The 12,409-nt window shown below is 39.8% G+C and overlaps 1 long non-coding RNA gene across 5 annotated transcripts; it reads left to right on the forward strand.

The window, feature by feature from the left end:
- The first annotated feature begins 205 nt into the window (after positions 1-205).
- Positions 206-2,208, forward strand: LOC118734160. Of its 5 annotated transcripts, none has more exons than XR_004992349.1 (4): positions 206-529; positions 584-729; positions 803-1,053; positions 1,123-2,208. It is a non-coding gene; the product is annotated as an uncharacterized LOC118734160 (long non-coding RNA). The 5 variants fall into 5 exon arrangements; XR_004992347.1 differs by having other exon boundaries at positions 602-729; XR_004992348.1 differs by having other exon boundaries at positions 206-729; positions 780-1,053.
- The last annotated feature ends 10,201 nt before the right edge of the window (positions 2,209-12,409 follow it).

Raw genomic sequence — 12,409 nt, forward strand, 5'->3', positions numbered from 1 at the left:
ACATTTCGAGAACGGCTTTGCCGTGACCTATGTACACAAAATGCAGCGATTCGTCCCAGCGCTACACTGTCGCAATTTAACACACATCAGTCTTCAACTCAAAAATCACTCACAAATTGCAAATTAACACAATTTAAACTGATTTTTCACTTATAATTCAAATTTCTCTTCGCTGATTTGTAAACAAAGGTTTATTTACAAGTTACCACAACTCTCAAAATCGGCAAAACCAAAGTAGCGGTACCACTGACGGCGCCACCTTTGTTCGCTGCACCGTACACCAGTACACATAGGTTTAAGACTAGAATATTCTGTACCTACCCTTACACGCTGAGTCCTACCTTCTAGGTAGCTGCTCATCAATCGTACAGCAGACTCCCCGAAGCCAAAGTTATTACGTAATTTTATGCAAAGTAGTCTATGGTTGACCGAGTCGAAGGCTTTAGAGAAGTCTAGCAAGCATAACAAAGTTAATTGGACTGTACACGAAGGTTTTTTAGATTACGCCACAAAACATTATTCGGATGGGGTGGGTTTAACATTTTACCAAAGAACTTGCGCTTTTCACACTTAATAAGAGCAGTTGTCTTATTTCGTACAGACTTATAGGCTTGCCAGTTGATATCGGTTCGGTTCTTCTTCCAAATAGAGTACGATTTGTTACGTTTTATAATCATAGACCGAACGACTTTGTTGAACCAAAAGCACGACGGTGATCGATTGAGATGAGTGCGTACTGGAACATGAGCCCTAAATAAGCTTACAACATTTTAATTCAGAAATCTCAACTTTTCATTCACAGAGCTTAGGCTCCAACAACCACTCCAATCAATGCGGGATAAGTCAGCAGATAGACTATCAATATTTATCAGACGATAGTCAGGAAAGTTATGTAGACTAGCTGCTACATTATGACTAAAACTGGTGTCAAATGCACAGAGAATTAGATTGCGATCAAAAATAAACGACATCTGGCCAAATTTTAACACAGTAGACGGATCAGAAACAATGAAGTAATCAAACAGACAAGGACAACAGTTATTTCCGTACCTTGTAGGTACACACAGATTTACAATAGATAGACCAACACTAGACACATACATTATATTAAAATCGCCACAGATAATATCATCATAATCGACAGCTATAACAGACAATATATTAAAAAACGCATTCACGCTACAACACTTGTGAGGGTTATACACACACGACAAAAGGACCTTTGATGAAGAATTAGATACCTCAACTAGCAAATACTCAGTGGTATTACCAACCGATTGCGAAACTAGGCGAGTTTTTAGATATTTCTTGCAATACATCGCCACTCCACCACTCTTCTTATCTAATCTGTCGGCCCGAACTAGCTTATAATTATTAATGGAAAAGTGTGAATCACATATACCAGCCCTAAATCACGTCTCCGACACACAAATAACATCAATACACGAATATTCAAAAGTCCTCCTAACAACATCCATCTTCTCATTGTTTAAACTGCGTGCATTAAAATGAACCACATTAAAGCCTTTCTGTCGGCTGCATAAAATATTAAGTACTGCAAGGCTATTTAATTTATTCGTCATAACAGTTAGGAAAAGCAAAAACAAAAACAACTTTAAGATAGTGAAGAAATGACGAAAAACAGAAACAAGAAAAGCGCTATCTTTAATAAATATAAAATACAACAAAAAATATCTGAAAATATATGCATAACTATACATCTAACGAAACGGCAGCAGGTCATCATCGCTGATTAATCTTGTTGATATGCTATTATTATTTTCATCTCTCACATGCACAAAACCTCTAAATGTATACACCTTTAGCAGTTTTCTTTCACGACGCAGTTTTATGGCCTCTTGCAGTAAACGTCTATTCTCCTTGGTGAGGCCCTCAAAAATATGAAAGCTGCCAGCAATGCCAAGGGGGTGAAGGGGGGGACCGCCGATTTAGTTTTCTTGCGATATTCGCCAAAGGCGCGTAAAGTGCGGCTACGATCGAGAGGGGAGTGAAATTTAATCACAATTGCACTGTCGAGTTTTTCACTTGACGATTTTGTGCGGAAAATATCCCTAATTTGAGGAGCCTAGAAGTCAATAGAAAGACAAACTTGGTTAAAAATACTCTTAAGGTTTTCCCCTTCTTTGAATGGTACACCAAAAGCATTACACTTTCTAACTCCTTCTTAATGCAACCACCTAGGGATGCAAACGATGCATCGATATTTCTGAAACATCGATAACATCGGCCAAAAAAACCGATGTTTACCATCGATATTTGAAAATTATAGGACTTTCGCACGCGCCGATTTTTCAGGCAACTTTTAGTTGAAAGCAAAAATCGCCTCGTCCGAACGGCCTTTCAACTAATCGCTTTCAACAAAATTGGTCGCCAGCCAACTTTGAGCTCGTTCAACTTTTTTTCCTTGCAACCCTGTGTTTGTTTACATTCTGTATCAGTGTTGGGGAAATTAAATTGTTCCTTCAGTACGAAATCTATACAAAAAATGTACTTTTCGGCTATAAATTATATACACTTTTTAATTCGCTCATATATTTTCTTAGTACATTCCCTTCAAGACCAATGAGTTTATGGTATTCATGAGAAAGTTTTATTGTTTATGTACATACGTTTACGTAGTTTAAACTTTTACAAATTGATTCCACATGCACATGTACTGCATTTAACGCAAATATGTATGCACACATTTTCAGGTATACATCTTAACAAAAAGCATATTTAAGTTATTACTAATGGATAAAAGAGACATTTTCCTTTGGATTCAGTACTAAAATTTGACATTTTAATAGCATTTCAAGTGCTTATCAAAACTTTACGACAAGATTTGACCATTTATCTTAATAGTATTCAATTTTAATTATTTTTTGTAAAAATACGGTTTATATTTTAAGAAAAGCTGTACAAATTAAAGGTTCAAACTTTGTGCAACATTAAAAAAAACCAACACACTTTCGTAAAAATTTCGAGCTTTTTAATTCGATTTCCTAGATTTATCTTGAGCGTGCGGTTTTTTAGCCCATTAAATTTTAATATAACTAAGTTTTTTAAGATTTCTTTGATAAAGGTGTTGCTAGTTTTCTCCATATAAAAAAATCGTCGGACACACTTCGTATGGAAGAAAATGGCTGACATCGTCGACAAAAAAAATGCCAAGTTCAACGGTAAGTCCCAGCTAATTTAAACTTGAACTTTATTATACTAAAATTGAATGGGCTAAAAACTAAAGAATATTAATAAAGCTAGAAATTTTTACGAAAGTATGTTGGTTTTTGGATGTTTCGCAGAGATTTAATCTTAGGTTTGTACAGTTTTTCTTAAAGAATACATTATATTTTATAAACAGATAATTAAAATTAAAGAATAATAAAATAAATAGTAAAATCTTGTCAATATGTGAGTGCCGTAAAGGTATTATATTTACGAAAATCTCTTCTTATAACTAACGAAGACTTTGTTTCTATATGAAGCTGACTTCGACATTTTGTTTTAATAAAACTTAGTATCGAAAAGTTTCTTTAAAAATTTGACTAGGCTATATTATACTGGTTCGTTGAAGCCATTTTTCAAAACTTACAAAGGTAAATACGAACAGACGAACCAAAGAGAATACAAAATATTTCTTGCTGTGAATTTTCAGAGCTATATATTTTTAGTATTCATTACAAAATTTTACTAAAAAGTACTGCGTAGTAGGAAAGTATATTGTAAATGAAATTGTATAAAACAAGTACAATTGTACCAAAAATGCCAACACTGTTCTGCATCATACTTTTTTTTCTTTTTTACTTTTTTACTCTTATTTTATCTTTCAGCTTCGCTAAAAGCACTTCTACCAACACTTGGCTTACCAAATTTATGCCAATTGATCAAATTTTGCGATTTAAATTCATTTTGAATAATGTAAATAACGATTCGTGTTGAATCGAAAATCGCCTCGTCTGAATAGGGATGGCAACTTTTTCACTTTCAACTTCTCATTCAACTTCGTATTAAACTTTTGTTGCCTGTAAAATCGCCGCGTGCGAATGCCCTATTACTCAACATCGTAAAATTGGCGATATATCGATGTCAATTTTAACGATGTTTTAAACATCGACTTTAGTTTCGGTTCAAAATTACCATTGCGTTCACATCTTTATGTTGTATTCTTTGGGCTCTGTCACACGGTCAGTATTTATTGACGTGATCCAAGTATCGCGATATTTTTTGACGTTGTAGTATGCAGTATTGATGGATCGTGATCCATATCGCAAAATTTCTAAAAATTTTGAAATCTGGATCGCGGATCGCAATACCGTCAATAAATATTGAGCGTGTAGCACTTTCAAAACGCGATCCATACATTTCTTTAGTACATCTTTTAATCTCATAATGTAAACATCGGCTCTGCCTTCACTCTCGGGGCTTAAAATCTTTCAAAACAAATTGAACAAATCTTAAAATAATTGTCATAAATAATAAATGCATTATCTGTACATTATACGTTCAAAATAAAAATATTTGCTTGCGTCATAATAAGCGTCCAGCAAAAAAAATATGCAAATACCGACGCGCTAAATATTGAACATGTAGCATTCATGCGCGATCCATCAATCCATCAATATGGATCGCGATCCAAATATCGTGATAATTACTGACCGTGGGACAGAGCCCTTTGGGTAAGCGTATTACGGGTGATGGCAGCCCTGCACTTAATAAAAGCAATTGGCAACGTTGAACATAGGCGATTTCCATGACGTAGTTACAGTATTTCAACACGACTTAAGGTGAGTGTAAGTATTATCTGCGCGTAAACAGCAAATCTATTATGACATTGGAAGGAAATCTAATTAAATTCAAAAAACCGCCCATTGAAATGTTAACAGTGTAGCAGTTTAGTTGGACACTAGGTTTTTCTTAAAATTTTAACAAGCATTAAGTCAGTTCCAGGCATGGTCGTAGCCAGGTAGGGGCAGGGGGGTGCTCGACCTCTCCCCCCCCTAACTTTCAAATTTTCCTTATATATATATAAAATAGTACCCTGAAATGCCAGCTTAATAGGGTCGAGCCCCCCCTAAATTTCATTCTGGCTACACCGATGGTTCCAGGTATTTCAGGATTTCCAGGTTTTACAGGTAAAGCGGTTTTCGCCATTAATAAACCTTATGGAAGGTGGCGTACGTTAACAGCTTCCTGTAAAAACCTGCAAATCATGAAGTACCTGTAACATACTTATTAAAAAAGAGAAACATCGGAAAATATCGATGTATCGATAGTTTTGGGGCGATTTTTTTCGGCATCGATGTTAGTGTTTACGATACATCGAAATATCGATGTATCGATGTTGGCTTTGAAAATTTGCATCCCTATGTCCACCTCTGCCTTTTGCACATTCCCCTCCAAGACAGATATGCGGCAGACGACTCAACTACCGTAGAGCAACTCGCTTTGCCAGTTTCTTCTCCACCTAAGCCAGTTTGTGTGAGACACTCTCAATTAGCGGTCGCAACTGTTCCGTCTGCTGCTGAACTCTCTCCTCAATCTCTTTTAATTTCCTAAACCCAGCTGCGAGTGAATTACCTTCGTCAAGCTTAAGTGCTTTAGCAATTTGTTATGAATTTACCGATGAACAAATAAATAATAATTACACAGCGCCAAATTTAAGGTGCAGAAAAAAATTATTAGTTACACTGACCCGCGACTAACTATTTGAATTAAAATTAAATAACTAATTGACTGGAACAACACAACAGTTGAAGCGATTATTGCGAAGTAAGACGTGCGAGATGAAAAAACACGTCCGTTCCGTTCGACGGTTCCAAATAAAAAAAAACTCTCAAATTGCTAAGAGCGAAGTTCTTCCAGAATACTTCTTGTCCTAACCGGTAATTCAAGACTCTCGTACGTTTGTCGTACGTGTTGGCTGCTCTGTCTTGCGCTTACTCAAGGTTCTTTCGCGAATGTTTGCTGGCTTGTCAGCTCTGCTTGTAATAGGGACTTCGTCTTGCCTTAGGCTACCAAGCTTCTCCAGGATGTTATAGGCTGACGCATGTTGCATCATATTTTGTCCAATTACGCGTGGAGCTCTGAATCGACGTATGGCAATCGTTTTCAAAAACTGCTGCATCTCCTTCGGAATGAATTTGCTTCCCGTTATCACTATGGACGAATTGAGGGACCCCAGAAGCTGGAAAAATTTCTGTCCTAAGAAGAAGCTTATTACATTGGCGGACGTGGCGTTTTGCATCGCTTTCAAAAGTGCGTATTTGGAAAAAGGGTTTTACACTATGAACAAAACCTGCTTTCTTCGCTTTGATCATGGATATGGTCCTACGAAACGAAATAAAGACGCTGGAATGGCCTCTCGGAGACGAAGGCATTGCCCATAGGTGGTCTGGACACTTGATTGGTGGCTTTCACGGCTTTACAGGTTCCGCATCCGTTCACATAGAGGCGGATGCCTTTTGCCATCTGTGGCCAGAAATACTTCTGCCGAACACACTCCAAGGTATTCTGCCAACCTCCATGGTAACTAGCATTGGAATCGTGTGAGCATTAGATTGCAAGCTCCGTCAGCCCTTCTGGTAACCACAAACGCCAGAGCGAATCCTCTTCCTCTTCCACACCTCTTCGAAACATCACTCTTTTGTAAAGTCTATTGTCGACTATGCGTAGATCGGATAGCCCTTCGTGATTGTTTTCAATTGTTTAACGAAGCTCCGATTACTCTATGCCGTCGAATTCCGGTGATGCCAAGTCAATTTTTATAGGTGGGGTAGAAGAGTTTTCGTCCACGTCGAAACGCAAAAGGGTGTCCGGCACAACATTTAAAGAACCTTTGCGATGCTTCATCCCAAAGTTGTATCGTTGCAACAGCAGTGACCATCTTGCCAGCCTGCCACTCAAGTCGTTTTGTGTCATTACCCACTTGAGACTTGAATGGTCAGTAATTATTCCAAAAGGCAATCCTTCAATATATGGTCTGAAACGCTTGACACTTACTATTGCGGCGAGGCATTCCAACTCGGTGACCGTATAATTTCGCTGAGCTTTATTAAGCTTTTTTGATACGAAATCTATGGGATGCTCTGCCCCTTCCTCATCGAGCTGGAATAACACGCCTCCTACTTCAATCTTGGATGCATCACATTGGATCACGAATTCCTTAGTAAAATCTGGTTGTGCCAGGACAGGCGCTGAATAGAGTGCAACTTTAAGCTTTACAAAGCTTCAACCACCTCAGGACGTAACTTAAATGGACCAGGTCACTTTCGAAGGCAATCTGTCATGGGATCAGCCAAATCTGCGAAATTTATAAGAAACGACCTGTACCAATTTGCCATTCCTATAAACTTGCGAACCTGACAAGGAGACTTCAAACAACCATTCCCTATCAAGTACCCGAGATACCGAATTTCCTTCTTGCACAACTTGCCCTTCTTCCCGTTGATTGTAAGTCTCGCTTCCCGTAAGCATTTTGCCACTTCCTTCAGAAATTCCAAATGGTCTTCGAAGTTTGAGATCGTGAAGGAATGGCTTTGTCCATCAGCCGACTCATTGTTTGTGGTCCGTTGCACAAGCCAAACTTTAAAGCATTACTTTAAAGTGGTACAATGGCTTTCCTGGAACCGCAAATTCCGTCTTTTCCTTAGACGATTCCGTTAATTTCATTTGAAAGAAAGCAAATCAATTCCACTTATAAAGTATGTATCCTTTAACCTGCTCAATAGCCCATTAATATGGGGCAACGGATACGAGTCCTTCTTGATGACCGCGTTCACCTTCCTGGAATCTGTGCACATCCTGACGTCCTGGTTTCCGGACTAGCACCACAGGACTACACCATTGGTGAATTCGATTCTTTAATCCCTCCCATCTTGAGTAGCCTTTCAATTTCACTATAGGCTTCCGTTTGCCTCGGTGGTGAAAGAGGAAAATGCTTACTTTTAATTGGAACCGCATCACCCGTGTCTATATGGTGCGTCACTAAACTTGTTTGACCTAGTGCTACCTTTTCGAACGAGGGAACAACTTCTTTCAAAGCTATCTTCTGATCTGGTGTGGGCTGATGGAAGTTTGGCTCATCTTCATTTGGAAAGTCTAAACACGAAACGGTTGGAAATACATCGGGTGCTAACGCAAATGCCTTCCAGAAATCAACTCCCAGGTATGCTTCTTGGATTAATGACGGTACAAGATAAAAGCAAATAGTCCTCGTAATATTTTTAAAGGTAGCTGGTAAAGATATTGAGCCGAGTATTTTCTGCTGATTTCCGCCAGCGGTGTAAACAAACCAATGCAAAGGATGATATTTTAAATTGTTTCTTTTTAGGAATTCTTCACATCCGTTTCCAAGAATGGAAACATTTGCTCCGGAACCCAATAAACCCACTACGAAACTATCGTGTAGTTTAATCTTTAGCGGTCTTTCATCTGGAGTTATCAGAATTTTTGTACTTTGCAGAAGTTTATGCATATTTACTCGGCTAGAATATCTTTTCCTACACTGCAGATATTTTCAGAAACTACAAGTTTGGGCTGCGTTCATAATCTTGTTATCTTTGCTCTAAACTATCTCGGAATTGAGTCTGGCATGCGACATCCCTACGCGAAGGCCTAAGAATTCGAACCTGCAGAGGATTGGCTGTAGTAGAAAACATACACTCGGAATCATAACTATCGGAACTATCTGGGAAAGTTATGATTACCCGCGCGAAACCCTCGAGGGACTGGTACTACTCTCCGAACTACAGAAATCTCCATGCAAACGAACGGTTCTGGCTGGGATTGGCTTACTTTTTGGTTTAATACAAGAGGCTGTTGCTCCTGTACTCCCTGCTTCGGGAGCTAGGGTGCCGAACGAGAATCCCCGATTGCCTTCTCGCCCTGGTTCCGGTTTCCCTGTTTTCGATGATCTCTGGGGCATCTTGGAGTGACAACCCACTTCTGTCCACACTTGAAGCAGAACACGTTCCGAATCGCTTCCTCGTCATAGATGTATGAGTGTCCCATCTTGTCACAGTTGCAGCACTGTATTCCTGAATAGTCCGGTTTCCTTGTACTCTGGAAATTTAGCTTTTCCACTTGGGGATCAACTTCTCCATCCATTCCTCCTGTCCATTCATGCGGTGTGATAGCCATGGTTTCGTTGACATGTCCTCCTGAGTAGTTCGGTACCAGGATCCTGGTTCGCCTTTCCTACCAACGTCACGCACCAGCATTAAAAAGCATCAGTTTCAAGCTGTTGTTGACATTCCTCTTCAATATGTCCATCAGCAGGTTCGGCGACATCGGCTCCCTTAGTTAAGCGTTCCAGGCTAATATATCTGTATGAAAAGTATCATACGATTCATTAGCCTTCTGACGACGCATTGAGATCTCCATCATTACCTTATGATCACTTTTTAAGGGGCCAAATTCCCGCCTGATAGAGTAGCACAAGAAAGGAGAAGTCGCATCTGGATTTTGCTTAGTGAACAGGCAATACCATTCCTCAGCTCGCCCTGACAAAAATATGTGGAAGCTTGTCATTAACTGTTGTCAGTACATTGCGTGCGCTCACACAACGTATTAAGTTTGAAGAGAAAATTCGAGACTCTACCCGTGCCGTCATAGGATACCTTACAATCCCGTGGCTTAATTACAATATTGGTGGTGAAATGTGGTCGGTTATTCAAGGTGGCTTGTGTAAGATTGTGTCCGATAGAAGCAAAGCCCCTAGGCTCATTGGGTGCGGGTTGAGACGCAGTTACCACTGCATTTAAAACGTTCATATTTTCTCGCATTGTTCTCATTTCAGCTGGTGAAGCACCCCCACCGACGAATCTCCTGCAGGCGCTCCGCCATTACAACGTCTACTTCTATCCTCCGCAGCCCCTTCACCGAAACCAGTATTCCCGGTCAAAGACCTATCATTTTTTTTGTCTTCCCGAAAGCATAGTCATGGGGGTAGCGGAAACATTCTGGACCGAAGTCCCAGGCGGTGAGGTGTCAAGTATATTCGAACTTAGACGGCTATCGAGTTTCATTCCCTGAGCGGGACTGGCCATTGGAATTGAAAGCGGAACTCTTCCAGTATGGTCAGCAATAGGTGAATGCCTCACCGGAGGATTAGTTGCTGGCATAGCGGAAGTGTTATTCCTCCAGGTTCCTCTTAACTTAACGCCGCTACTTCTAACTGAAGCACTACGCGTGAGTCTTTGCTGCAGTTCCATACAGGCGAGTGTTCAGAGGCGAGACAAATGCGATTAGGAATACCAAGAAACGTGAAGCTTAAGGTCAATCAAATTTCAACAAAAGGTGCGTAAGGCTTGGCTCCCCCGGAGCTCAAACGAAAATCGAAAATCTTGCTGCTGCTTGCTGTTAACCGCTTAAGCCACAAGAACGTCCGAGAAAAAGATTTGGAATAAAATAAAAAATCACGAGCTTTAGCCGAGTGGCGCGATACTGCCGTGCCTGATCACGGCAATTCAAAAAATAATCGAAAATATCAATAATTGTTCATCCGCATCCTGAATACGAATATACGCGCGAAAAATTAAAAAAAAATCAATAAAAAAAAATATTTTTAGTAAATAGGCATATCAAGTGGGTTAGTTGAATATATACGTGTTTATAAATGGTAATATGTATTTCTTAAGTCAATGGGAATGCTGACCCCCCCTTACCTTACGAAGGCACAAGTCTACGAAAAAAGTCTATGGTACAAAAACAAACAAGAAAAACGTTATCGCTATTTGGTCCAGCACACCCAACCGTAATGAAAAGCCGGCATAATGGTACACTTGAAGGGTGTACTGAGCTTCGCGTACAAGTTGCTGAACTATCTTTCGGTCTCAGTGCACCCCACCGCAATGCAGCAAAGGGCAGTTTACGCATGCCCCCCTGAGACATGTGGGATGACTCCGTCGCGATACATAGGCGCTCAGGAGCGTCAGCGCAGACCTATTTAGTGAGCTGGTTTCCGAAAGAAAAATTTATTATCAAGTTTTTTTTCAAAAAAAAACTGTAAGTTTACAAAAAACAACAAAAAGAATATTCGGCAAAAAAACTAAAAGAAAAATCTATTTAAATTAAACTTCCAAAATTTTTTTTTCGCAATTTCCATGCCGACATATCGGACCACTGAACAAAAGTTGGAGAAAAAAAGTCAAACTACAAACAAACTAAGTGTGTTTAGCACTGCCTCACCGGGTGAATACAAAAGTACGGACGACGTGACGTGAAGTCTCGGTGAACCTTCGTTTGCAGACCAAGAGGACTGGGACTTGCGGGATGGTGAAGCCTCATGTGCCAGTCAGGTGGTCCTGACCAGACCTCAGGCTACCCCGTTGGGCGCCATCTGTTATGGTACGCATACGATGCGAGCTGTAGTGAGTGCAGGCGGCATGAAACAATGGGAGCACTGTGGCTAGTCATGTCGGCTGGGCGGGGTTCTTGCCTCACTACTGTTCCCTGCGCCATAGCAGAGAAAAATCATGCCTGTGAAACATCTTCGCTTCCGGCATGGCCGGAAGTATCGTACGGTGGCGCAGTGCCACGTGAGAACGATACTTCCAAGTAGCGCTGTAACGCACACTATTGGTGCCTCAGGCACTCGCTAGCAAAACCCGGCCTCAAGGCGCGGAACGTTATAGCTTTTATGAGCGTGTTGTTAAGGTTTGAAACTATAACAACCTTATATTATCACTATTTCACCATAATTGCACCCCGCACTAAATCCGCACAATAAGTTTTTAGGTTGTTAAAGTTTTTTCTCTCTTTTCTATTCACACTCACGCACTTTTCCGATATTATTGCATCGGGACAATCGCTTCGCCGCAATGCCCCTCGAAATTTATAATTATTTTAATTTTTCTTCTTTTATTTTTCACTTTGCTTGGCACGCAGCTGGTGGTTGTCGATCGCGATATCTAGGTAATGGCCGATGGCGGTGTTGCCAGCGAGTTTTATACCTTTCGCAGATTGCGTTGTAGACTTTGGTGCCACTTTAGATTGGCCGTAGTGTTATCGATATGTAATGCAGTCCGTTTGGGTGCATTTGTTTTTTTTTTAATTTTATAAGCAAATTAGGGATACATAGGTTGATTTTGGAATTACATAACTGATTTACGCGAGGGTAAAAGTAGATAAGGGCGTTTAATTTGTTAATTAGTTATTTTATCGCAGGAAAACCTAATTTTACAATTATTTACTTTATTTATCGACTTTTGTGAAAAAGCTTAGTTCCAGGGAATGCTACCAAGGCTCTACCTAATTTAAGTATTCTAAAAAAATCGGAAAGAATGATATTGCCAAGTTTTGAAAAAAAAATTAATAATTGTCTGTTAGGAAAAATGTAAAAGATTTTGTTAAAAGTTTTATTTTATAATGAACGGCTGCATGCATATCGATTTTTGCCATTTGGGGG

The sequence above is a fragment of the Rhagoletis pomonella genome, unplaced genomic scaffold, assembly GCF_013731165.1.
Source record: "Rhagoletis pomonella isolate Grant_MI unplaced genomic scaffold, Rhpom_1.0 Rhpom_scaffold_00002, whole genome shotgun sequence".
NCBI lineage: Eukaryota > Metazoa > Arthropoda > Insecta > Diptera > Tephritidae > Rhagoletis > Rhagoletis pomonella.